Source organism: Nomia melanderi, chromosome 8, assembly GCF_051020985.1.
Source record: "Nomia melanderi isolate GNS246 chromosome 8, iyNomMela1, whole genome shotgun sequence".
NCBI lineage: Eukaryota > Metazoa > Arthropoda > Insecta > Hymenoptera > Halictidae > Nomia > Nomia melanderi.
Window position 1 is genome coordinate 7,998,956 of NC_135006.1, and position 27,845 is coordinate 8,026,800.

A 27,845-nucleotide genomic window follows, 5' to 3' on the forward strand; every position below is an offset into this window, starting at 1 on the left:
TAAACGTATCGGTAACGAGATTTTTGTGAACGAGTGTCTCGAGCGAGTGTTCGAATCCGGAACGATGATTCGAGTGTGTTTGGTAGTACGTTTTGGTTGCGAGTGCAGTTAGTGAATATGCTTCGTCGGAGCTCTTGCACTCACAAGTCAACATTTTATCCCTCCTTCGGATGTTTGGAAGGGGAAGCTGACGGAGTGGGAACAAGAGAACGACGAAGTTTTCGAGAAAAAATGAATTTGGCAACAGCGAGAAAATCCTGCTAAGTTGACTCACGTGCAAGTGTGTACCCCGGTACAAGTACGCACCCTTGGCTGCAGGTAGTCCTCGCTGTTCCGCGTAAGTTCGGTGAAGCAGCGAAGGAAAACCCGTTGTCTACCTAGGTACGGGCACCCACTCATGGCCGCGGGTAATCCTTGCCGCTGAGCGAGAATTCATCTGGCTTATGACAGCGGTATTTTTTGTACGGGTCAGAAAATGCGAGGCTGATCTGCACAAGGGCCGAGGCCGGGCCCCGGATTAACTGTCCCAGACGCTCGATCGTGTTTTCGCTCGTGCTATAAACCAGTCCCGTATACCGACGTGTCGCGGTCCTCGGTGTTTGATGGGGCCCTTCTTCCGCGACGGAACAGTATTAATATAAACATATACACTTGTTCAAATTTTGTAATTCTACTCAAGGTCTACTCAGCTGACCCTACATATTTTCTATAACATGGAGGTTCGGAGACCATGCTAACCAATATAAAATTGGTATATCGTCAGCTTGAAAATAACTCGTTACCACTTTAGCTGTATGAACAGTTGCATTGTCCTGCTGAAATATGAAATTTTCTCCAGCAACTCTTTGAGCATGATTTTGAATTTGCTCTTGTATCAGTTTTTAATAACCAGTACTTTTTAGTCTACCATTAATAAACTTGATTTCGGTTTTCCATTGTGTCCAACGCTTGTCCATATTATGACAGATCTCCCAACACACTGACGGCGACTTAAAATTCTTGTTTCCTTTCGTAGATCGCGAAAATAATATTTCCAACCATCAGGTTCATCTAAGTTCAGTTTCTTTTCATCAGTAAAGAGCACTTTCTGTCACTTTTTCTTCCACTGTAGGTGATTAACAGCAAAATCCAGTTGATGCTGTTTGTGTACTACCGACAGAGATTGTTCAACAGCAAATTTCTTCCGTTTCAGGTGTCCTGCCTTTTGTATAACTCTTTTTACAGTCTTACTGTACTTACGTGTCTTACAGATATGCTTAAGCCACATGCTGCTAAAATTTGCCTAGGTGTAAGAGCTGAATTTGATGCATACTTTAAAACTGCTCTTTTATCTCTTGCTGTAAGGGATGATCATCTTCTGGGATCTCTTCCGAAAAAATTACGAATTACACATTTACTTCTTTTTAGTTTTAGTGAAATTTGTTTTAAATTCTCTCCTTCTGTTTTTCTTTGAAGGATTTCTATTTCCTCATCCACAGTTAAAGAATTGCCACGAGGCATACTTTCAGTTTTTACGCTTTTACTAACGCTTACTATTGTTTTGATGTTTTATATTAACGAAACTACTACAACAGAGAATTTACAGTACGAAATATATGAATGCATTTAGATACAACGGCTGTCTGTAGTCGACTAACATTGGTCTCTTATAATTTTGTCTACTAGTGTACATGTGCCCTAACATGAAGACAAATTCCAGTTACTTGCGTGTAGCAACAATTCCCCAAGGAATTGAAGAAAGTAGACATTTCCTTGGGGAGAGACGAACGCTGGTTACGTGATAGACGGAAAAAGAAGTCCAATTTAGTGTCCTCTAAGGAACACAGTAACGATTGATGATTCTAAATAACTGAAAACTGTGCGTTATCGATGCTTTCGAGTTTTACAAGTTTTTCAGACGGGGATGTATTTTATTTTACGGTCCTGGCGTGCCTGCTGATTTATCAAATTGACCGAGCAGAAAAAAAGCACGTACTCCAATAGCGCGTCGAAATATCTCTACTGCTTCGTAGTTTTGTTATTTGATTTGCGAAAGTCATTGAAGAACACTGTTAAATCAGTTGTGTCTAAAAGATTATGTAATTTAATATATTATATATTTCACGGTATCTATTAATATACAGAGCTTCTTCGAACTTTACAATCAAATATAAATATAGGTATTTACTTGCAAGTTTGATAATCTGAAGTTTTATTAGAGAGTTGTAAGATACATTGAAAAAATATGTTTTATTAAAATTAGTATACTGAATGGGATAACACAAAAATATAAACTGATTGAAAATTTTCAATTTTCGTATCATCATTTGTAATTGATTACAGTAAATGTTTTATTACATATTGAGCATTATATGAATAATAAGAAAGAATATTTATATGGATCAGTAGACACGTAAATAATTATTCGATCGCATTATTTTTGCTAAAGGCAATATAATAGACAAAAGAATATATAGTATTAATGTCCATTTATTAATAAACCTATATTGTAATAAAAAAGTTAATCATTAAACTTTTTGTTATTTGTTTAATTTTTCGTGGTAATTGTGGATAATTCGTATTTACCTAGATATTCTATGTGGTTTAAAGAAAAGTAGAATATTGAAAAAACTTGGAAATAACCATGAAATAATACGTTACCAAGGCATAATTTAAAAATTATCATCAGACTGGAATCAGTTAATTTTGCTCACAAAATTCTAAGTAAACTCGAAAAAGTTCTTCTGTTATGCTTGGATCTGTGTTTTTATTACAATGCTTCAGAAAACTAAAGAGAAGTAAATATAAAGAAGACTATTTTTGCAGATTTTGTTGGAAAAGCTACAATAGAGATACAATAAAAACAGCTGGTGTAGAATGAATCGAGTGTATCTTTTGTAGCATTCGCTAACATTACTCATGCTAGAATATAAAAGTAAAGTTAATTTCGCGTGTAATGGATGTGTAAAGATAATGACCATCCCTATTATAATAAACTTAAGGTAATGAACCAAAAATAGTAATTTAAAATAGGTAATGAATAACTATGTATTTGTTCATATGTGAACCGAACAGCGTGAGTTCTGGGTGCTATCACGGCAATAGTAGGCCGGATCAATGAATAGGCCGGTTTCGATTATTGTCGACACCGAAGATGTTGTTCTCACGCGTCCCTGCGACCTTTTACAGGGATAATTCTAATGAAATACTAAATTTGTGGAACCTGAGATGAATTGCGACTGCTACTTGCGATTGCTGTCCGAAGACTGTGTCTGAAAACTGACTGTCCGCCCAGAGGAAAGATGTCGAAAAAGTAGGTTCGCGGCGATTTCCAGAACTAAATAGCGAGTTTGAGAGAATGTCATTAAATGATGACATTGGAAAGGAAATATGGTGTGGGTACGTGCGTTACCGACTTCGCGTCGAGCAGGTTCGTGAAACCGTAGGGGAGTTGGCCTGCTTGCACCGTAGGGAAGTGGGTCCGCACGCAAGGGGTGGTAATCGAGCGACGCTTGACTACCTGCTATTAATGATTATCCTTTCTTTACCGAAATAATAGTTATGGCCCGGAGACACAACCTCGTTAGCTGGAAATCCTATGCTAAGAACAGCATGTGAATTGGGGAAGAAAATCTCTTATGATACAGGGACAGATTGAGATGTAGGAAATTTCCAGCTCAGGTTGTGCTCCGTCGCATTGAAAATTAAAAGTCTCAATGATGAGTTTATCTCAATGACTACTGAAGAATTGAGAGCATTGAGATGCCGTTCCGGAAATTGCGCCGCGAAACAAACTATCTAAGGAACATATAACGTCCCACTACGTAGAAAAATATCGTTAAGTAAATATTCCGTAATACCGAAAATCTAACTTTGCACTACATTTATTAAATGAATGTAAACAATTTCTATTAACCTATTATTCGTTCGTACAAATTTCTAATATATCATTACATTTCTGGTTTATTTTTCAAACAAACACATATTAACATTTAACATTTAGCTTATTAGCATATTAAGGCCAATATTATCGCGAGTCTGTCATAGTTTACCCTATAGTATATTAAATAGTCAACGTGGCAAAACAGATATTGATTATTCTAGGACTCGTTATCACCGATAAAAATAGCCTTCTTTTGATTACCTTAAACGTTTATTTTTTGATTAACTGATGATCTTTTTTTAAATACATTATTTAGTTTATTTTTAGAGATTTAAAAAAAAAGTAAAAAGAGAAGATGCAATGAATAGTTTACGCTGAAACCAATGAAAGAAGAATAAAATTGTTGCATAAATGATTTTATGAGAATTATAAAACAAACAATTCCGCATAAATATTTTGTGATGGAGGAGAAAATTAATTTACCTAAAATGAGAATGTGATTTTTCAACAAAAAGACCGTGGTTTCAGTCTGCAAAGGAATGAACAAATGTGAAACAATTCGAATGAGTTGAAACCAGCGAACTGATAGGCAGTGGGAAAAAAATACGAGACCTAGCGTATTTCAAAGTTCGGTGGGGTTAACGAACGGGACAGTGTCAAACTTTCCCCGAGAATTAACGGCTGAAAATTTTCCGCAAACTATGCTTCAATTGTGACTAATGTGTCGAATCGATCGAGCCCTAAGATATTCAGCTGTGCACTTTCTATTGTTGTTGTTTAGACAGTTCTATTGGTCGACTGATTTTATTGTACACTGCAAGTTACTTATAATCAAGTGACTTCACTAATTTTGTATCTACCAATATTAGGGTATACTTGGTTGAATTGACAAATATTATCGTAATATTAGTATTATATGTATTCAACTTAAACCTAACAAATTTAGATCCTTTGAAATTTTACAATAAAATCGTTAAAAATATATTATTTAAACTAAGAAACATGTCCAAGATTTATATTGAAGAAAATGTTATGATATATTATATATTGTTAAAAATTGTTAGCAGATGTATAAAAGAATGGTGAAATAGGTATTAACATTTAAGAAGTGTTTATGTATGTGCACCAACTATTTAAGTTAAGTTTACATTTTATTTTTCAATGATATTCTAATTCTATTTAATAATAAGCCTTATTAATTCTAATTAATGATAATATTCGTATATATAAATATTATTATAGTACCTCCATGAAAACTTCGTGAATTAGATCGTCTGAATATTACGCTTACTACATCTTGTTTAACTCCTTCGATACTATGAGAATGTATAGATACCAAATTTTTTTTATTTAATACTGAAAAGATATATTTGCATTCAAAGTATACTGCAGTGAGATGTTAGTAACAGATATTATTGCATTGATAACATAAATTATTTTTGATTTCTAAAGGTATGTGTTTCTATTTATCTAGCAACACATGTAACTATAAAAATATACCAGTGAGACTATAATTTGTATTGAAAAGTTTAAACATTGAGAAATAAATATTTGATTTCAAGAAGGCACATATACGATAACTTTATTTTGCTTTATGTTATATGTATTGAACTTTTTGGATATTACAAAATTAAGTAACCTCGTTACTTAATTAAAAACTATAAATCAATGTGCGCATATTGCTATCCTCTTTCTCCTTTACAGTTAATTTAGCAGTAACAGATGTATTCGTTTGGAAATTTTAAGAAAAGACGATAAAGTATGTCTTGGCTGAAGCTTAAAAATATAATTATTGAAATGGATACTTCGCCGGCAGTTCGTCTGCTTCATTTAGAATATTGGAATATTTTTTCAGTGAAATATTAATCGTACTAAAATATATTTAGCAAGAAACTGTCTATACTTCTACATTGATAATATTAACACTTTCCGGTGTTTGTAGAAATTAGTGGAATCGTATTGATAAACGTTTTAAACTGGTAAAATTCTCATTCTCTGACAGTTAATGAAATAAATATTTAACGTTACAGAACTGATGACACGCAGATATCAAATAAATTGTTGTAAGTCATCAATACCATGATTGATGTTGTTTGTACCGAAACTTTCCAAAGTACGAATAAAATCTGTGAAATCTGTAATTTACACTTGTCATTTCCATCAGAGTCGAGTATCCGTGGTATATATGTATACATTAATACTTTGATTAATGTTTATCGATTTTAAATTAAGCATTATCAAACTGAAGGCAGTACAGTCTGCAATTTATATTTATTATCTGAACTGAATACTTCATATTTTTTACAAAATACTACAGTACTTTGTAAAATTATCAAGCTACTTTTATATCAAAGTGCATGAATGAATGAGTGACTGAAAATGCTGCGATTTTCTTTTATTATTTGTATTATACGTACCAACGTGCAATTTCTTTCAAAATTTAATGTTTATTTATAAAAAGGTACATATACTAATATATATTAATATAACGACTACAGAAACGTACCCTTAGACCACTACATGTCCAACCCTCGTATTTCAGTGTTTGTTAAAGATTTAGCTTTTCAAGATTCGTGCTTGTTTTACACTGTACAATTTGTCTGCTATTCATTTGAAAAACATTAGGTAAATATGTTATGAGTTTTATATTTTTGTACAGTTAACTGTACAATACATCGGCTACTAATTTAATAATTATTAATAATTTTTGTGCTGATATTATATTTTACCTTCTATGTTTATGTATATATCAATATTTGTAAATGTGTTCACTAATCACTCCAAAATGAATGTGATTTTTACATGTAAATTAAATACAAAATTGTATTGCACCTATAATAAAATACTATTAAACAAACAATTCTATTTTACAATAAATGTTATAATATAATTTAACATAACAAGATACTGGCGAATAATGTTTACAGTAAAAAAGTAGAATCCTTTACATATAAATTAAATGAGTCCGTGATGCGCGAATAGATAAATAATAGTAACTGGACTTTTTAACTATAATATATTCTCCCAAATATTGTAACTACGATATGATTTCAGGTTTGTTTTTTTATTTATAGGTGAGTCTCTTCTCGTATAGGTAAAATAAAATGTAGATTCGAGCAAGTTGCCGACGATCGATCTTCCGAATGGATACTAGTCTGGCTTAGCCAGTAATGGATTTAGATGGACTTCGGAGTACGATCTCGAGTTTCGTTGCCAATGCTTTCCATGCACCGGAAACTTTGAAAAGCAACCCGATGGTTCGCCGGACTTTTAAAAATTGCAACGCATTAGCTGCTTCAAAATTTCTTCTGGGTCTATACATACTGCAACAGTGAAACGAAAAAATATTTTATGTAAACTAAGGTTATTTGTGTTGGCCGGCAGGAGTGGTTAAAATATAAGCTTGATTTCAGTAACAAATTTAACCATGTACGAATGGTGAAATTTATATAGAAAACTTGTAGACAATGTTCTAGACTGTGTTTTTAATATTATAGTGATCCCGGACGAGCCCTCAATTTTATAGTGAGTACTATTATTATTAGATATTGAAAAGGTGGATCTTCAGTAAAAAGAGAATTAGGAATAAATATATATGTATTTAATGAGATAAAGAAACAATATGGACAACACGTAAAAATACAACTTAATACCATGAAGGCCAACACACGATTCCCTATCACGCACAAAAATGTTCTTCTCCGCTGTCTCTCACCAAAATGTACTTCACGCACGCATTTCCAGTCGCTTTTAACACACACCCCCATTCGCTCTGTCTTTCTCACCCTTGCACCCTTCTCACTCGCATCTTTCGTCCATAGTCAAAATTCACGCAGTCACGTACACTATTTTCCAAACATCCCGGCGCCGGTCCGTCGCAATACGACCTGGTCGCCCTTACGCACGCACAACAAGCCATTCATCCTACAATACTTTAACCTACGCTAAATAATTATAGATACTACAATATTATTATATTTGTTAATTATAATGTATACATCTTCTCAGAATCTATCACTAAAAGTTCTTAACGTACAATGTGCATGTATGTATTACAAGCTTGAAAACAATTTGTTTGTAAATCGTAGTTGCTGTTAATCTATTAAAAATGATTGTTAAATCTTTGCAATCAGATTATTTATAAATATCCAAGGACTTCGTCGTAATTGAAAAATTCATTCACCTTTTATTACAAATTTTTCAGAAAATCTTTATCCTTTGTTTCCATCCATTTATTTATAATTTACAAAATATTCATAGCTAATTCTATATTTTAGAATGCATTCATTGAGTCACCTCATAAATACTATAGTTTCTTAAATTTTTCTTTTCTTTTCAAAAATTAAGATAAACCAAACTCTCTTAACCTAACCTAGATAACGAACAATTTACAGTTAACGAAGAAAAATATATTTCACATTGAAAAATGTTTCGTTCATTAAAATTTTTATATTAACAAAAAAGGTGTAGAAAAACGCATTATGTAGAGGATAACCTAATACCCAAGTCCATTACATCAGATCAAAATCTCTAATCGTCTAAAGACTGTAATCATCATATTTATATTGCCAGAAGAAGGATTACCTTCCCTTTGCATCTCGCGAATAAATCGTTGAACGCCAACTAACTAATTTCATTGAGTAGCAATTTCGAGAACAATTATCGGTGGACTTGTACGATATACGGTTCGCGATCACGCATCCGAGCGTCCGCGGAATTGTCGACGCCGACAATCGGAAGAACCATCCAGCACTTTGATGGTACACCGGTAACCGGCATCGACTGGTCTCTTTTTCACGATGCAAATTTCAGAACGCGTAATGTACACGCTCGTAAAAGCGGCGTAACACTGTGTGTATATACACTGATTTTCGCTTGCCTCTGATGTTTGACGGCCACCCCTCGTTGCCCCCGATTGCAGATTATCGGATGGATCGCGGAGCATGTTTATCGCGGGGCTATAATTCTGACCACGGTGAAGAGAGTAAAGAGATTTGCATATAAAACAAGCAATTTACTCTGTATTGATGGGATGGGGTCGGGATGTGAACGTTAGTGGGTGGGGGAGTTATTACTCCTGTTTTAAAGGATAATGGAATAAAACGGTCGCCTTGTGTCCGTTTTACATCGTTATACCGGTCATCGGGAATTTGCTTTGATTATATAGTGGAAACGCACGGCAATTGCCGTGCCACTATTAACTATAGGGCATAATGGATGGAAGCGAGGTCATTGACTTGTCGCTTTTGATATTTAATCGCGGCAAAATTCGGGCAACCAACTCTTGTTAAGGATATCCGTAGGCGTTTTCGATGGCAATTAGATATTCGTTATGTATAGAACTGGGGTATAATTCGTTCAATGTAGATTGATTGGTAACGTGAGTGATGAATATAATAATTTGTGATATCGCTTGTTTCAAAGTCGACTTGCTTGTATAGTTTTTTGTTGTATTGTTAGTTGAAACTGGATATAGTTGATATGACTGATTCTTCTGAAGCAGTTTGTTAAATTACGGAAAAGAAGTGAACTTGGAAATAGGTTTAGAAGACAGGGAGTGAGCGCTTTTCCGGGATCTACCAGTAGATTCGTCAGTAAGGCATTCTGGTAGACCCGTGCCTTATACGCTTGGATGAGTGTTAGAGGTTTACAGATGTCTTATAAACAAACTATGTAAGGACTTGGATATGTAGGAGCAAGAAAGGCATTGGCGTGCTAGCCCTCTATTGATGGAGTACTGGAAGCTGCCGTCACACTTCTTATGTAGTGAGTTTATAGAAATACGTATATTGATATAATAAGAATAGAACCATGAGTAATTATATATATTAGTAATTCTTTAACGATTTCAATGGCATTGAAATATATCGTCAGGTCATTTTGAATAATTTTTATTTATATATGTTGTACAGACATATGTACATACATACATATAGACGTGTGGATTTGCGTGTACTTGTATATATTACTTGAGTACTCTTCCTCATTAATTTTATTCTAAAATCGTGATAAATCATACTGGGACACGTTAAGATAATCAAATGTTTTCATTATATACAAAATAAGATAAATAGCAACGTTTACCTACTGGAATTTTTCGAAAGTAGTTTATCGATTGAATTAATATTGTATTAATTGTATTACTGTTCATATGTTGCGGATCGTATTATAAACTCTATAGGAATCAAATATTTTGGAATTACTTATTAAAGTAATATGGCGACGGCATTAGCGACGTGTTTTCCAGCAACTTGGTGAATTTCTTTTCTGTATATATTTATATTATTGATTAAATCTTGTTCTTTGCATTAATTTCTGGTGATAAAGGTAGATTACATCGAGTGCTCGATATTTTCTCATTGTTTCCCACAGTACCTATAATAAACCATAAAAATGGGTTTCGCTGGCTTTTAATCTGCTTTCCTTTTATCCTTATACCACTTTCACAGGAAACAATTGAAAGGCGGAGACAACGACGACGCCTTCTCCTTAAATCCAGTTCGTTTCGTTTTGAAATCCAATTTGTCTCCAGATAAAGTATTCATTCTCGACTTCTGTGAATCTCGGCGTGTTCTTTACTTCAATTTCATTTTCTCGTGGACAACTTAATTTAACGTTTTTTCCCACCGCTGCGCAATGTCTTATTAATCTCAATAATCTTTGGCAAGATCAAATGATGTGATAAGCATAAACACAATTTTTCAATTCTGATGTTCGATGAGGACTATCCTTAATACTAGGTTTACGAACATTGATTGCGCAGTTTATTCGTATGTTTCTAGAAAAATTAATGTTCGTTCATTTAGATCTTGGAAATTAGAGGGTTAGAAACAGACAATTGAAATACATATTCTTGCAATTGTATTAATGAAAATCGACGTGAACATTTATCAACTAATATTTATAAAATTTAATATATGTCAAACCAACGCGTCCCGTAAACCTAGTGTTAATATTGTCAGAGACTGCATTATATTAAACGAAATTTATTTTCATGAATTAAATTCGTTTGGTATGGATTCAATATGTTTAATTACTTTGTTTCCAAATCATTATACCAGTGTTGACAAAGGTGCTATTTGAGTGCTAAGATTCTTTAAATATTTTTAATATATTCTGAAAGTTTATGTAGTTTTATATCTCTATATTTTATACATTTGTCTTATGTTATTGTTTGTAATTTATGTAGTTGTGTACAAGAGAAAATTTTATTCCCTTTCATTATATAAATAAATAAATGTATAAATATTCATCTTATTAGACAATGTTAATCAATTTTCAACGAGTACAAATATTAGTAATGCAAATGTCTAGTTTTTAAACAACTTGACACTTCTTGCCATCAATGACCGTCTTAACTAAATTTTTGATTTTTATGTATTCATGGGAAATTTTTAAATTGCAAAATTGTACAGAATGCACACAGTAAGAAGAAATACATAAAAACATTCAAAGTTTAGTGCTTTCGGTATTTACGTATTACGAACTACATTGTATTTTAAGAAATAAAATATGAATAATAGTAGTAGACATGATAATAATAATAAAATATTAATAATGTGTTATAATGTTAAATAAATACTAACCCAGACCTAATCCAAATAACTGACATTCAGTTAGGAAACAAATTTAGTCCGTATAATACGTGCTTAATCAGTCATTTGGGTTAGGCCCGGGTTAGTATTTATTTAAAATCATAACACATTATTAATTATTATTATTATCATTGCTATTACTATTATTAATATTTTACTCCTTAAACATAAATTTAGTCCATAATTCGTGAGTATAAATTTAGTCCATACTTTCTACGCTATTCTTTAAAAAAAGCTATTCTTCACCATAATTTGATTTTTCCAATAATGTCCTTAAGAGTTTAAATTTGCTCGAAGATCCGCACTCTAATCATGACACTTAATAGTCAACGCGTTATAGTATATTACTTCCCTCCACATTGATGCGTATTACAGGAACATCTTTTGCGCAAAGTCACCGTACGTTGCTGAGGCAGAAATTTATGTATCTAAATGTTTCCCGTGCATGCACGCTAAAGGTTACGCGTACTAATCTTGACGGGAGGAAGGGAAAAAGTGCTTCTCGACAAAAGGAACCGTGGAATCCCGAGTTTCGAGTAGACGGGATGGAAAAATGCAATATGGTCCGTGGCGCGTAAAAGATAGCGCACACCGGTACGAATAGCATTTCCAGACAAACAGCTCAGCAATCACAGTGGAAGATGGAATGCAAAAAGTCCTTCAACCGGTAAACGTCCTGCGCGACGTTGGCTGCAGGAGGAACTCCCAGCCCGGCGTCGTTATTGCTTTGCATTTATAGCCTCATTTTCCGTCCCTACCGCTGTTTTCTCGCGAAAGTGCATTGTCGAAGGGGATGAGCAATGTCGATGGAACGCGAGGAACTTCTCTTTGAGAGGAATCATCGAACCCGGAGCGTCAGGACTTCGAATAAGCCCCGGAAATTCGCCACTTTTGGAAATTAATTCAGGGATTTGGCACACCGGGGAGCTAAAACGTTGGAAAGTGGAATCTTTATGCATTTGGATACCTATTGCTGTTTAGTAACTATATTATACGAAAATAAAAGGAAAATCGTGATGAAATTATTTGAGTAATCGAGATAAAGAAACTGAAGTAAAAAGTCGAATTTCTTATAACGCGATTAAAATATTCCGTGTTACAGGGGTTTAAGTTTACGAATTTCGCGTAATATTTTTCTTCTGGATTTTGTTCCAACTTGTATTAAGTTGGTTTTTTGATTGTATCAATTTCTTAAGGAAAATCTCACTTTTATAGTTATTTTTCGTTGATTTTGTAATCACCCGAAGAGAATTCATTTATTTCTTCTATTTCATGATTTTATCTCAAATCTTCGGGATTCTTCTATGTTAATATTACATATTATTAATTGATGTTACTCTTAAATAATAAGAGTTTTTCTAGATGCCGTACCATAGTATTGATACATTTAAATAAAAATATAATAGATTTTTCAATTTTTATTGGCACACGATAGTTTGAAAAAATTTTAATATTTCAGAACATTGTTATTGTGGCAGAGCTTCTCCTTGCACTGAGCTTCTTAATTGCAGGAAGGATATAAATTGACTAGCAACAGTGATGTACAAGTTGTACAATTCGTCCGCTCTGACGGTCGATTTATCACTTTAATTTCCAAATTCAGACCTTACTTCTAGCACCTCTGCGATAACAGTAAAATTAACATAAATCTAAGTTAAGGCGTCTATAAACAGAAAGTTTAAGCGTAACAGTGAAACCAGGAATTGCACTTCCGTTGGATTGAATGATTTGATTTTACGAATACTGGTTGAATTAGGAAAGAAAACTTAGAACATAAAATTCTTTAATAAATGGCTGTTGACGCGAGTACTGTTTAATATTTTAATTATGAATTGTTTATAGTCAAGTCTTCTAGAGAATTATCAAGAAATTATATTAAAATGTTTCAATGAAAAAAGGAGTAAGTTCTATGAGAAATTATTTAACTTATAATTACTTATAATTTAATTACTAAAATAATAAACAGTATTCGTATATGTAGGAATGATCCCGGACGAGCCCTGAATGTTGTAGGAAATTATCTCTTACGAGTCCCAATATTTGTAGGATAGTACTTGTACTAACTGCATTATTTTATCCCATGTATTATGGTACAGCAATTGAGTTATTCTTTCTCCCTTACATTTTTTCAACTAGAAAAATTTTATTCCATATTTTCGATTATTTTTTCCTATAAAATCATTCTCTTCCTAATCGTATCACAATATTGTATGAAATATTAGTTTCTATTTTCCTTTAGCACAAACTTTAATAATTGTATAAAAAGCAATTTATACAATAAGAAACAATATTTGTATGTACAAAGATGCAAATATTATAGAATTAAAATGATCCAAAGCGTAATGAAAATTTTTTATTGCCAATATAGAATGAAGATTCCAAAGAAAAAGGGCTTTCGCAGAATAGAGCCATGAACTATTAAGTACAATAAAAAATTCTTTTCGGCAAACTGTAATAAATTAAATGAATTCATTTCATGAAAACCACCTTTCTACTTCGACAATATTCCTAGGATTTTTAAAAAATGATAGCATGTCGGAAATAAATGAACAACAACGATTACTTTAATGATTAATTATTTGCTTATTATCTGAAATAAAATTTGGATTTCACCAAAAAATTGGAAGGTACCTTATACTATACCTAATATTATCAAAACCAAATATACATAGACACGTTTGCCCTACAATTTTTTTTATGGGTCACTTGTATTTCAAGATTCTCGTGGCGCACGATGCGAGTGCGCTTTATCTCTGGTACGGTTGACCGTGCTTTACTTTCAAGTTCATATCACTCTGTCACCGTGAAATCGGTGTTCTTAGAGATACGTTTCGCTGCGTAACTTTCCCGCAATCGTGATTAGCATGGGAGGATCGTGATTGCAGCACGTGTGCCAAAAAATGTTGCCTCCGTGCACTGATCCGCTGATTGCAATCTTGTTTAAGGGTACCCGAAGGTTTGTGAATCCCGACGCAAAAATCAGTTGATAACGTCGCTTCAGTTTCGATAAACCTTTTTTTTAAGGGTAACACCGGCAACGGAAAGGTAGAGAGATTGTATCGAGATATACCGCTGATCGGACTGAATGATTATTTCTTCAGGGTGATTGCCTCGAGAAAGAGGGAACAGCCGATAAACTCCCTTTTATTACTTTGACCAAGCCACTTTATCTTTGTAGTGTACGAATGGCTGCTATTTGCAAAGAAAGGTATGTATCCAATTAAACATTGCTCTGTTTACACACCGATGTACTTTACTTTCAAACGCAGTGATTTCATGTAAAATATATATCTATTATACTCTGCTATTGTATATCGAGCTAAGATTTTTCTACTTCGGCGATTTGAAAGCAATTTTAAGAATCTTTGTTTCTGTCTTGTTTGCCTGTGTTTGTACGTTTTAATTGTTTGCAGAAAGAAGTCTGTAAAGCTTGGTACTTGCGGGATAAAGGAAATTTAATATTGACTGAATTTCTTTTACCATTCTATTATTTGAACTTTTGAAGTAAACGTATGAAAATCGTGGTTATTTTAAAAATTTAAAGAATCGTTAGATATTTAGATAAAGTTTCTTATTTATATAAACGAACGTAGAATAATGTATGAATTTAAAGAGTTAGAGGATAGTGTGTGAATGAATTTTTGTATCAGTAATCCTGTATCTGTAAGAACGTGTTTCTTTTTTGGAGTATGAAGTTATTTTAACCCTTTTCACTCTGGAGGTGTCTTTCAAACAACTGATTTAACACAGGAAAATTGTAAAGTTTGATATTTAATATTAAACTTTGTATAATGCATCGATATGTGAAATATTTAAATTAAATAGTTTTGTTCCTCAATTTATGTATGATTTCTCGTCAAGTTAGTTGCAGAAAATATCGTCTGAATCTTATTAGGGAATGTTAAGTATTTCCAATGAAACACTTCTGGAGTACAGAGGGTTAACTGTTAAGTATAGGTAATGTGATTTATACATATATATTTGCTTACGGTATATTTATTCTCAAAAATGCAACTTTTCTCCTTTGTTATGTATTAATCAGAATAAAAGTAATTCAGTTTTCGACCCGGTAATGGAAATGCAGTGGAAAGCAACGTCAATAGGATTCGACTCACGTGCTGCCCAACTATCGAAGAATCCCGGTTTTCAAGATGATGGGTAATAGAATAATAAAGTTTGCTCGGACATGATACCATCGCGGCCATAAATATTTGATCTTACAATGGTAGTATGCTTGTTTCTTTTTTTAACATTTCATTCAATGAGTGAAATAACGTATCAACTAGAGTACACATACTGAAATATTTATTATTTATAAATATTTAGCATTAACGGATTTAGTATTGGCAGGATAGTAATATACGTTTTAAAACATTATACGAGGATATAACTATAAGCGAGGATGATGAGTGCGTGGTGGAGAGAGTGGGGTGTGTTTAAGAATTTGTTGGAAGTGTGAGTAAGAAGAATGCTTTTTAAGTAAGCTGGTTTTTAAGTGCGGATGGTGAGATATTTTGAGAAGAGTTGCGTTGACTAGAGAAGAGAAAAGACCTGAACACTACGAGCTATATCGTTTCTATTTATTTGTATTTTATTCAGTTATCTATTCCTGTGTTTTTTTAAATAAAAGATATTTAAAATACCATTCATACCACGCTTATGTTAGAGATTTTCCATTTTCCATAAAAATAAACATATGGAGTAACGTATTTCTGCATTAGTATAATTATGATAATCTTCAATCATTGTTATTTAATTACTTATCTCTGATGCTAGTAATTTTTATTAATTTTAATAATTTGTTACTATTATCTCAGACAAGCTGATTGACTAACAATTTTAATATATAAGTTGACAGAAATATTTTAAAATAAATTGGGTTATGGAATTTAAGGAGTAATTACAAAATCATATTCCACAGAAATAAATAGAATCATAAAATAAAAATAATAATATACCAAGTGATTATAGATTTTTCTTTAAAGCTACTCGTTATTAATGAAAACAGTACTGCAAAGTTTTACATTTTGTGTTTATTAAATAAAACAGCACCTTTTACCCTGGATGTCTTAGTTAACAGTACTGATTCGAATTTATGTTTGATTTGTACGTTTCATGTGAGCAGATACGGCGAAGCCACTGTAGAAACTGGTCGATCGAATACAAGGAGGAGCCTGTAAGGCGAAATCGTTGAATTTCCTATGAACGCAAGGCTGCTTAAATTAAAGCGAAAGATGGTGGAATGGGGAATGAAAAAGAAAGACGCGTTCCGTCTCGAGTCTACCAATTCGACCCACGTAGCTTGGTGTATGGAAAAAATTATTTTTGCTGAATTTGAAACTTTCACGAAAATGTATTATACAAAAGTTGCTTATTTTTATAGAGGCACATTGCATACAAAATCATACTTCGACTTAATATATACAATATACAACAGTAAATACAGATATATAAACTCTTATTAGTAAATGATATACATCTTACAAATTTATTATTTGTAAAGAATGGTTAAATAGGGGATGCATTTTTTTATATTAATTTGCAAGGTAAGACGGTCAAGTCTTGTTTTTTAAATGACACTACATCCCTTCTGTTGATTCACTTGTTAATATATTTTAGTTCAATTATTATTTTATTTTGTTTAATTACTATAAACTAATTCTACGAATAATATATGGTAAAAAGGGTTTATTGTGTTGGGAGGAGCTAACAAGATACGAAATTTCCCATGAAAGGAATACATACCATTTTATGTGCTTTTTATTTTCAATGGAGAGGCTTTGAGGTGCATATTATCCTACTTAAGAGTGAGTTGGATATATTTATAATGATAAATCGTCGTAAAATATAGATGCTTAGCATTAAGAGATAACATAAAAACATACATTTAAATCTAGATTGAAAATGTACTGATACAGCTGTGTTATTCCAGTAGTAAATCCGCAGCAAGGAAGCGTCATCATTCGCTCCGTTTTCATAAAAAGATGAATAAATGCTTACTTCATCGTTTGTGAAGAATAAACAGATAATTGTAGGTTTTTCGTTACTTTCTCGACTCGTAAAAAAATAAAGTACGTCGGATAAGAAATTTTGCGACATCCTCTTTAGAATCTAGACCCTTCTTACGACTAAGAGCACTTTAAAAATGTTGGAATCATAACAGTAGATTTCAATTTTCTGCTAATACAATTCAAGAGTTTTATAATAATTCAATATATAAATTTCAGAACGCATTGAAAAATAATTATAAGAACAAATATCTATTACTTACTACACTATAGACGTTTATGGAAACTTATATTTTTTAAAACCGATTTAGAAAAATCTATCGTTTTCTTCCTTCGATTAACATTAACCGTACCAACACTTTACTTATTCCTGTCATAAACAGTTAAATAACTGGCCACAAAAAAACGCAACTTAGATAATAAATTCTTTGTAGTAGGAACGGAAACAGAAGAAAAGAAAAAAATTGAAAATATAATTAATCGAACAATAAAGGAATTGATAACAAGTTCAACGAACAAAAGAGAAAACGCAGAATGTTTCATCAAATTTTAAAACCGGTCATTTGCGGTACGGTTAATATCAATGATTTTAATATATTAAAAATAAAATAATTTTTATTTTATGAAAATAAAAAAATATAATAATTTTAATTGAGTTTCATCATTTTTCATGTGCTGGATCTCGAAGATTATTCTCCGTCGTAAATATATACAAGTTCGCAGTCTAGTAATTACTTTGTTAAATAAAATCGTACCTTGAAAAAGTTTGGATTAGGTCAACTGCATGCTATAAATCTCAAACTTTTTCGAGCGCTTAATAGAAATTAGCAACGGATGGAGCAACTGTGAGGAAGTATCAGCTGAAGAACTGTCTAGCGGCAAGTGCAGAAACTGCGTTTGCAAACTCATTTTCGTATAATTTTTACTGTTTAAGTCCTTACACTAATCCGACCACGTTAATGAGTCTTTTCGGAGTGAAATATTGCGCTCGGTTAAGACACGATACACGGTCCATGTAATTATGAAAAACGTTAGCGTGTAGCGATATTAAGACTAACGTACGGAATATGAGTCAGAATATACATACTTACTTACTTGGTACTCTAATAATCGTTGTGGTGGACTTTAATCGGGGAGTGGAATTATTTATACATTCCACGCGATTCTGGACACGTCTTTTGCTTCTGTTCGCGTGTTCTATTGTCGGTGGTTGTTATATGACGAAATTCCACAACGTTTTTTGCAGTAATCACCAGTTGATATTAGTGAAGTGGCAAGTGAAAAAAGAAATTTGAAAGACATTTGCAGCACCAAGTAGGTATTTGAAAAATTGATCGGATCTGAGAATATATATATATTTGTACACATATACACACTCCTTTCACTCATTATCAATCAACAACTACAGTCCATTTTCAACCGAGACAAAAACACAAAGTTAATACGGCGTGTGAAAGTGTAACGCAACATTCACTAACATTGCTTGGACAGCGTGCACGAACAGTCACCATTCAAAAACTTCAAATATATTTGGAATATTCTAGATTCATTTTATGTGCGTGGAAAATAAATATTTTAGAAAATCAATAATCTAGAATATTCCAAACGTCCTGACATTTATTCATGTTACACCGCACGCACTCGCGCGTTCGTATACTCACGTATACCCACTCGTCAATACACTCATACCTACAGTAGTAATTAAATTGAATTTTACCCATTTTAGTGTAGCAACTTGCCACTCAGTTTATGAAAGATGTTAAAAAATACTGTTTGTAGGATACGAGTTAACTTTTTACGAACATGGAATGTTTCACGTGTAAAACTAGATCGAATATGTGGTACGTTTCAATCCTCTACGTTTTAAAATTGCACTAATGAATGTTATCTTCAAAAATTAAATATGTCTATTCTATAAAATGAATAGATTGATGAATGAATTATATAATAAAGGGTTAAGATTCGTATCATTAAGAATCCAATTAAAAAAATAGTCTGACACCTCTTCCTTTTCTTGGTGAAGTAAATGTCGTCACCTTCAAGGGTAATTCAGAAACATAGTTTTTAGAAAACACTAATTATAATTATAATATTGTATAAGTATGCCAAATTGACAATTTTTTAGAGTCATTTATGAAAACGGTCTTCAATTCTAAATGAATTTTCGCCAAATAATCGATGCGACGTATAATGTAATTTACAAACTATTCCTGTGAATTAGTAAATGAGGTTTTAATTGAAATTAAATATTCAGAGTATGATCAGGAACTTAATTTTAAGCAATTAAAGCAAATGATTGTCTTTGGTAAAATGTTCTTGGAAATTCTCATTGATATAGAGACTGGTTCCATCGGTCTCATTTCCGAAATCTGTTTTTAGTCTCCCATCTTTTATAATAATCTTTTATGAATAATTCAATGGTTTTTCATCATTTCAAAGAGATATACGAAATTTCCTGTCTATCTTTTTATGTATATCAGAAGAAAATGGCCATTAGAAGTACCAATACAAAAATGACTAACCAATTCATCTACGAGTTTCGATAAAAATTTTTTATTGGAGTTCTGTATTTTCCTTATATATCCTTATATATAGAACATAATAGTTAATTCAACATATGTATTTATATTCTGCAATATCCCGTATCTCGATCACAAAGGTTTAATATAACACTTTGTATTCGAAAGGCGATTCTTGCCACTCGGTTTGGTACACTAAAATTATACAACTTATATAATGCATAAATATGTGAAATATTCGAATAAATTAGCGTAATTAGCTAAATTTTATATGAAATCACGGCTAAATGATCCCATCAGTATTGTAGGGTGCGGCGCATATGGCCGGATACCGCACGTATACTCGGACCGTTATGACCAGGCCACTAACTCAGATGGTTCACAGGCGGCCGATGATGACCTGCAGAATCATGCCCCGTGTTGACGGGATTACTATTTAAGACAATTGTATGGCCTTTTTAGGAGAGTGTAGTTTCGCGAGTTGGGAGGAGTAAGACAGAGTGGACTAGCGTGGGACAGTGTAGTTTGAGAGTCTAGAGTAGTAGGCCAGAGTAGACCAGCGTGGAACAGCGTAGTATTGCGTAGAATAGATTAAGATACATACTTTAGTTTAATTCTAGCCATTATAGTCCATTTAAATAGAAATAAAAATACACCTGTGCTTGTTCTTGCCAGAACCTTCCAATCCCATAATTTGCCAGACAAATTAACCTTCTAAATTCATAACCTTATAATTAATACATGTTTATTCCGAGAATCTTGTATTATCATTCATAAAACTAGTATATTATTATACAATAAGTCATTATGTATTAAGAATTATTAAGTAATAAATACTGTCTCCAAATGTTGTTGCTTACTAATGACTTTACTGTTAACGTGACCACCTTAAAATAATCGAAAATATAAAAAGAAACGAAAAAATCCTCCGTGAAACCGTAATCACACCGGTAATGCCCCAAGTATCGTAATAGTAGCTTCGCCGTTAAGCCGTTTATCGTTTTACCGCGGTCTCGTTTCCATGCCCGATCGAAGGGTGGAGATTGCTAGAGGAACGCGACAGCCGTGACCCGATAAAGCTGATTTTAAGTCGCCACACGGAGATAACTCCTCACCTTTCCTGCCCTCCTACCGCGACCCCTTCCTATTCGCGTTCTCTTTCTTATCTGCAGCCGCGATCCAGCTTCTGGTCTCGTTCTTTTCCCTGATGCCGGAGACCGAGGCGACGCAGAAGAGAGAGGGCCCCGCGACTCAATGCGGGACTGATTGGTCCGCGCGATTGTCCGTTGCCTGCGATTGTCTCCTGAGCACGGCTGCCAAAGAAATCCGGCAAAGAAGAACGTCAAAGACCGCGGGCGAAAAGAAAGGAACCGCGGCGATAGAGGCCGGGCCAGGGGGCCACCAATGAAAGGGGTAAGGGGTAAGATCCTTTTCTTCCGGTTTATCCTTCGGAGCTGCAGATTCGTTCGACCGTCTTCGACGCTTCTGACTCTTTGCCCGAGTTCCCTCGTTTGGCAAAAACGCTGTTGATATCAATCGCGCGACTGGATCCGGCGACCGCTAAACTAGGGGGTTCCTTGAAATAATTACCCTGGCGACATCAACTTTCGGTTATCGATCGTTGGCGAAAATTATAGGGGTGAACGGTTCCGCGATCCTGTTCGATTGAATTCCCTGTTGATTGAAACTTTGATTGGCTAGGAGAAAAAATGTTTGACGCATTTGCTGAAGGAGCGAATTGTTTGATTTGATTTGGATTGGTCGTTTTCTTTCTCCGGTATTTCTGTTGAGTTTAATGGTTATTTATGATATATTATTTTTTGGCGTTTAAGGAATGAAGTATTTTATATTGGATTAGCTAAGAATTGTTTCTTTCGAGATTTTTATAAGAAATTGTTCGAATAAAATTTAAGAGGTGCGCAGTATTTATATATTTGTATATTAGGGATGGAGAATAAAAAATCAATTGACATTAATTATGTGTAAGTGTTAGCAATTGATAATGGAAATTATTTAGTTTCTTAACTTAACTATATTTTATAAGTATGTACTCGTGATTGGCAATATCTATGTCCAAAAAAAATTATCTTCTAAAGGTGTGATGTTTAAAATTGAAAAGTGTAGAGATAGAAAATAATATAATTAAGGTTATATTTAATATAATAGTAGTACTGACAGTAAATTAATTCCATTATTAACTAATAGTTAATAATTTCGTTCGAGTACGTTTAAAATATAGTGAGTATACTCTAACCGGCAATTCTGAATACCCTGCCTACCATGTCATTCATCTGGATAACCAATTACGTTGCATCACCAACTGCATTGTGCATTGGTGCATACATCGTTACCCGGTAGTCACCGGTGAACTTGCGAGGAGTGAGGCTGATAAAGCATTGTTTTAAAACATTCATTTTCTTCCTGCACGATAATCATCTTGTTACTTTCATATTAATTATCACACATCGTTGAAGTATAAGGGCAAAGTAATGAGTTATTATCAGGCAATATTATCGTCATTTGGTACTGTTGGTATAATTAATCCTTGTCGATCAAAACAGTATCTTTGAAACCTGTATCAGTGATTCTGTGCCATTCAGAGATAAATTAAATAGGAATTATAAGCGAAAAATGTGAATTCAGTGAGTGACGTATATTAAAAACATTGTTTTCAATGGGAGCGTGAATTGTAAAAAAGAATATAAATGTTTTAAATCCTGAAATTAATTAAATCTTTGCATTTAACAGTATTAAAATTTACAAGTTTATAAGGAAGTCGCTTGCCTGAATTACGTTCACGCGCCACTTATTTACAACTTGTATAATGTTCTACGTAAAGTACAAAATAATTAATTTTACAAGAGAATATATAAGGTAAATGCACCAGTAATTGTCCAGTTAAGAAAAATTTTCTGCGTGAATAATGGTAAACGCTTGCTCCTTTATTAAATAGAAAAACTCCAAGCGTAAAAATGTTGTTTGAACTTCTAACATTATGTAGCAAAGCGAATTTTTTTCGAAATAATTAAATACAAAACTGTAACAATTTAAGTAATGAAAGATTTAGTCATAAAAAGTTAAAAGCTTAAGAGTTTCTTACCGTGCATTGTATGCTGTTTCTTAACGACAACGTTAAGGGAATTACAATACGGAGGTATACAACCAACGTCAATGAAATCAATTGTAAGTTTTTACGAGATTAAATTTAATTTAGGTAAAATTGTTTCGGAATTGGTTTGGTAGATGCTGTAGCATATTTATCGCGCCTTTATCGAAAGATTATTACTTTTAACCCGTTAAGTGTGGAATTTAATTTGAAAAATCTCTTACTGCGCGCCCAATAAAGTCAAATAATGAAATGTACATTTGTAAAATGCGGGCCAAATGCACTTATAATATACATAATATACATATAATAAACAAAGAAGAATTACATGTTTGTCTAACAAAATAAATAGTCCATCGTTAAGAAAATATTCCATTTAGAGTTTTATGATGACACGTATATTTGTCAAATGCAGTTAACTGGTTAAAAACTTTATTTTTTGCGTTTTCCAAGCTGCTATATCTTTCCATCAACACGAATATTTCACGATACTCTGTCTAGAATTGAAATAACCCGAATTTATCGAAAAGTACGATAGGAATCTGAAATCTGATTTTACTCTCATCTGTTATTGGTAATTTCCCGTTCTTTGTATTTACGAGGAAGAAATAAACGCAATGAGGGTCTGGTCCGATGAAAGTGGAAAGATTCAATAGGGCTACGATATTAAGTAAAAGGGAGTTTCGGGTGAAAAGGAAAAAAGAATTTCTTTCTTGGTCTTATCCTTTAGAGCTAGATTCATTTTGCTGGTCACCCACGTAGTCATTGACTTCCTATAACGTTTCGACTTTTATACGGTTCTCGGCTTTCAATGTACGGGAAGAAGCATTGCCGGCATCAATCGTGAGGAACGAGCGTGATTTTCTTCGATAAAACGACTCCCCGGCCCAAGGAACCGTAAGATCCTCGAAACAATGTTGCGCCACTGTCCTTCTTTGTCATACTGGCCACTACGAGGAAGATATTTGAAAAGAAATTACATTTCGAATTTTAGACATTCTTCCCGCGTTACGTATTGGAACACTTATCTTCCTGAAATCTATGGCAGCGTATTTGGAGCAATATTTTCCTTCTCCGAGTTTTGTCTGTGAAAGCATTAGGATCTTGAAGATCTTCGTCGAAAACAAGAAATTTTGCAGAATTTTAAGGACAATTGTGTATTGGATTGTAAATGTATGTTAAATTTTATAATTATTACTTGGTAAATGTTTGGATTGATTTTGATTGATGCTGTTCTGCAAATATGTATCGTAATTGTCATCTTTTAAAGCTCTAATTACCAAATTTTAAATAAACGAATATCAATTTTTCTGAGAACGATAGAAGTAACTGTATAATAAATTACTGTAAATCTAATGTGAAATGATGACAACCAACTGATTTCATTCGAAAAAGTTAATGGATTCCCATATCTAAATTATTCGATCGAATAAAGTTAACGATTGCGTACATGAACAAGATTTCATATGCTATAAAAAGGATAAAATAAAACAGTTGTTTGCTTTTATATGAAATATTCGCATAAGATAAATGTCTTTAGAATTTTCTTTATAAATTTTTTCTACTTTTGTAATATATTGTAATTGTAACAAACTAATGAATATTATAATTACATTTGTGGCTTTGTTAATATTCCATTTAAATATAATTAATTCTTCTGTTGCATTCTTATTTTATGTATGCGTAACATTGCCTTCTCCCTCTAATGCGTATGTAAATGACTTTTTGCAGTTACTGGTTTCGCTTGTTTGATTGATTACTTTCCGTCAAGAGTAATATACGATTGTATTAAAAGTCAGCAGGTTATTTCGAATTTTCAGCAAGTAATTGTGTACCTAGTTAGAAGGCTTGAAGTATCTATAAAAGCACTTTTTTAATTATGCAATAAACTTTTTTGATTAGAACGAAAGATTATATTTTATTATTCACTGTAAATTGAATTGTGTAATCCATTCATTGCCATTTACTTTATTAGTTAATAATAAGTAATTACTGAAACAAAAGATTTATCAAATTTATGAACAAGAATCATGCAATTCCTTTACTTTAAAGAACGGTTAAATTTTTGCATTTTATTTGAAAAATACAATTACCTAATTGGTCTCGTTGTAAAATTGAAAGAATTTATATAATTCCACCTTCATAATAATCAGCTAGGATGCAAGGAGAAATTATCGGAAACGATAACTATAACAAGTATTCGATCCGTAGAGTCTGAAAACGCTGTGCAAATACAAAAGACATTAAGAGCTTTCAATAATTTAAATATCAGCTCAGAAACTGTTCAACGAGTTTTAGGTAAAGTTGGAGTGGAAGGACGGAACAAAGTGAATAAACCATAATTCGCAGCAAGGTACATGGATATGGAACTAGAATTCGTGAAAAAATTATAAAAGGTTCTTCTTTTTCCAATAAAATATAATTTTTATACTATTTGGTTTATACCGTTCATCGTTTATATCCATTCAAATTTTGTACTTTTAAAATAAAAATTCCAATAGTCCCATTCAGGAAAGAAATATATTCGAAATATGAAAACAATTTTGTTTTCTTTTAAAAACTTCACCATCAAAATGGTTATCGCTTTGTCTTACTCCTTTCTAAAGCTCACTCTGAAGTTCTGCTCGTCTAGACATTTCCTCTGGTATTACTGTAATTTCAAGCAGACTGATAAGGTAGTGTTTGGTCATAGAAACAAACATTCCTGTTTCTGATTGCACTGTACATGCTTCAACACTAGAGTAGAACCTTGATTATCCAAATGAATCATGGTGCACATGGTTTAAATAATCAAATTATGCAACAAACGAATAACTTCATTTTCCGTGAAAAGAAAATTTCGAAATATTCTATCAATATCAATGTAAAAACGAAATTCAACGATTTTCTACTGCTTCAGTTCATTTTTATACGGAAAACCACTTGCAAAAAAGTTTCATGTATTATCATTTTCATGCTCGTTTCCTTATTTGACTTTATTTTAAAGTGTTCGTATTACGAATAAACTTATTAGTGGCCACCAAAAGGTACATAATTTATTATTATACAATTACAAGATTCATGCTTAAGTTTTACTTGATAAACATGACTTTTTAGCGAGTTTTACGTTTATACTATGAGTCTTTTGTATTTTAGTAGTAATGGAAGTTTAAAAATCGTTGCATACGTAAAAAGGGAGCTCAACGGTCGGAAGTTCCGTAAATATTAACTCCGGATCTTCTGTACGTCGGCCCCGTAATAGTAAATAATGCCTTAAAGAGAAGATTCAGGAGCATATCATATACAGTTATCCAAGAATTCTAGTTTACGATAGTTTGCTGGCCACTTTACCGGTCTTGAGATGCAACAATCATTGAGATCGTCGAGTCGCAACCCTCGAATTAAACTGTTCCGAATTTAATGCTTTGCCTGAGTCTCTCTCGTATGAAATTGTTGACAGCTCGCCAGTTCCTCGATCCTAAGCATATTAACGTAGGTTCGTGGAGTCGAGCTAAGTCTCAAGGTACTTTTGGACAAGGGCAAATTGGATTGTATTATATAAGCCATCTATTTTCATATTAATATATAATATATTAATCAAGTAATATATATCAAATATATAAAATTAATTTCCAATTAACGTGTATATTTAGTTATTCATTATAGAATGATGTATTACAGTAGAAACGTTTTGAATTTGACCGGTTGAAATTATTTTCTGACAAAAAATACATTGCAATCACTTCTTTCTTTACGGTGTTTTTTATTTAATAATAGAAGTATCTTATAAATACTAAATGCATATTTATTTCTACTAATTGATTGGCAACATTTTGATCAATAAATATACTGAGAATCGAAAAATAAATATCAACAAACATTGATTTTAATATAAAATGTATATGTCTATTTTATGATTTGTATAAGGTAAAAAATTTAATTTTGTGAATTTCATTATTTATTGTCACGTTAGTAGTAACAAAAATTTGTATTGGCTGTATGTTGTTAAGTCAATAGAATACATATTACTATAAGCGAAATACAAAACAATTTCTTTGTAAGTAGGCAATAATAAAAGAAGGGTATGTCTGTTTAAAAGATATAATTTACACGAAAAACTTTAACCAGTAGTAACCTGAACAGTGAAAACCTCAAATATCTCATAAAAAAGTAAGATAGTTATTCAGCAAGGCTAGATTAAGTTTAACGTTAACTTGCAGTGGTTTAGGGGCTAACTGATTACTTGTAGAGATTATGATAGTAAGTCAGAAGTCAAACGAAAATTGTAGATACATAGTTAGATACTTAATATTTCGTCTTTATAAGAACACTCGTAATCCAGTTACAATCATTACAGTTTAACCCTATTATTGCATTAAATGTCTAATTCACTCATGCATTAAATCTATCTCTAACGAGCTCCGCGATATGAAGTTATCAACAAACATTTGGCTATCGCGTGTTCTAGATCGACCAAAAGTATTCCGATCGTGAACTGTGACATATCAACTTCTGTGATCAGTATACCGGCCATTTCTACGGGATTTCACAGAGGTTTAACGTCAAAAACATCATAAGTAATGATATACGACACAATAAAACAATATAAAATTCATTTTAACACACTCATTGTTTCGCCAACTATAAAAATTTAAAAATAAAGAGTGATTTTCCATTTGTAATGCAGAAATAAGCGATGAATAGAGCAACCGAGAAAAATGCACCAGCTCTATGGCTTTTTAGTGACGAGTATTGTAAATGGGGTCAAAATATTAT

At 32.7% G+C, this 27,845-nt stretch overlaps 1 protein-coding gene across 1 annotated transcript in view; it reads left to right on the plus strand.

Annotated features, from left to right (window-relative positions):
• The window catches only part of LOC116426418 (neural cell adhesion molecule 1), an 82,710-nt gene that overhangs the window by 11,275 nt on the left and 43,590 nt on the right, over positions 1-27,845 (plus strand). The window lies entirely within an intron of this gene.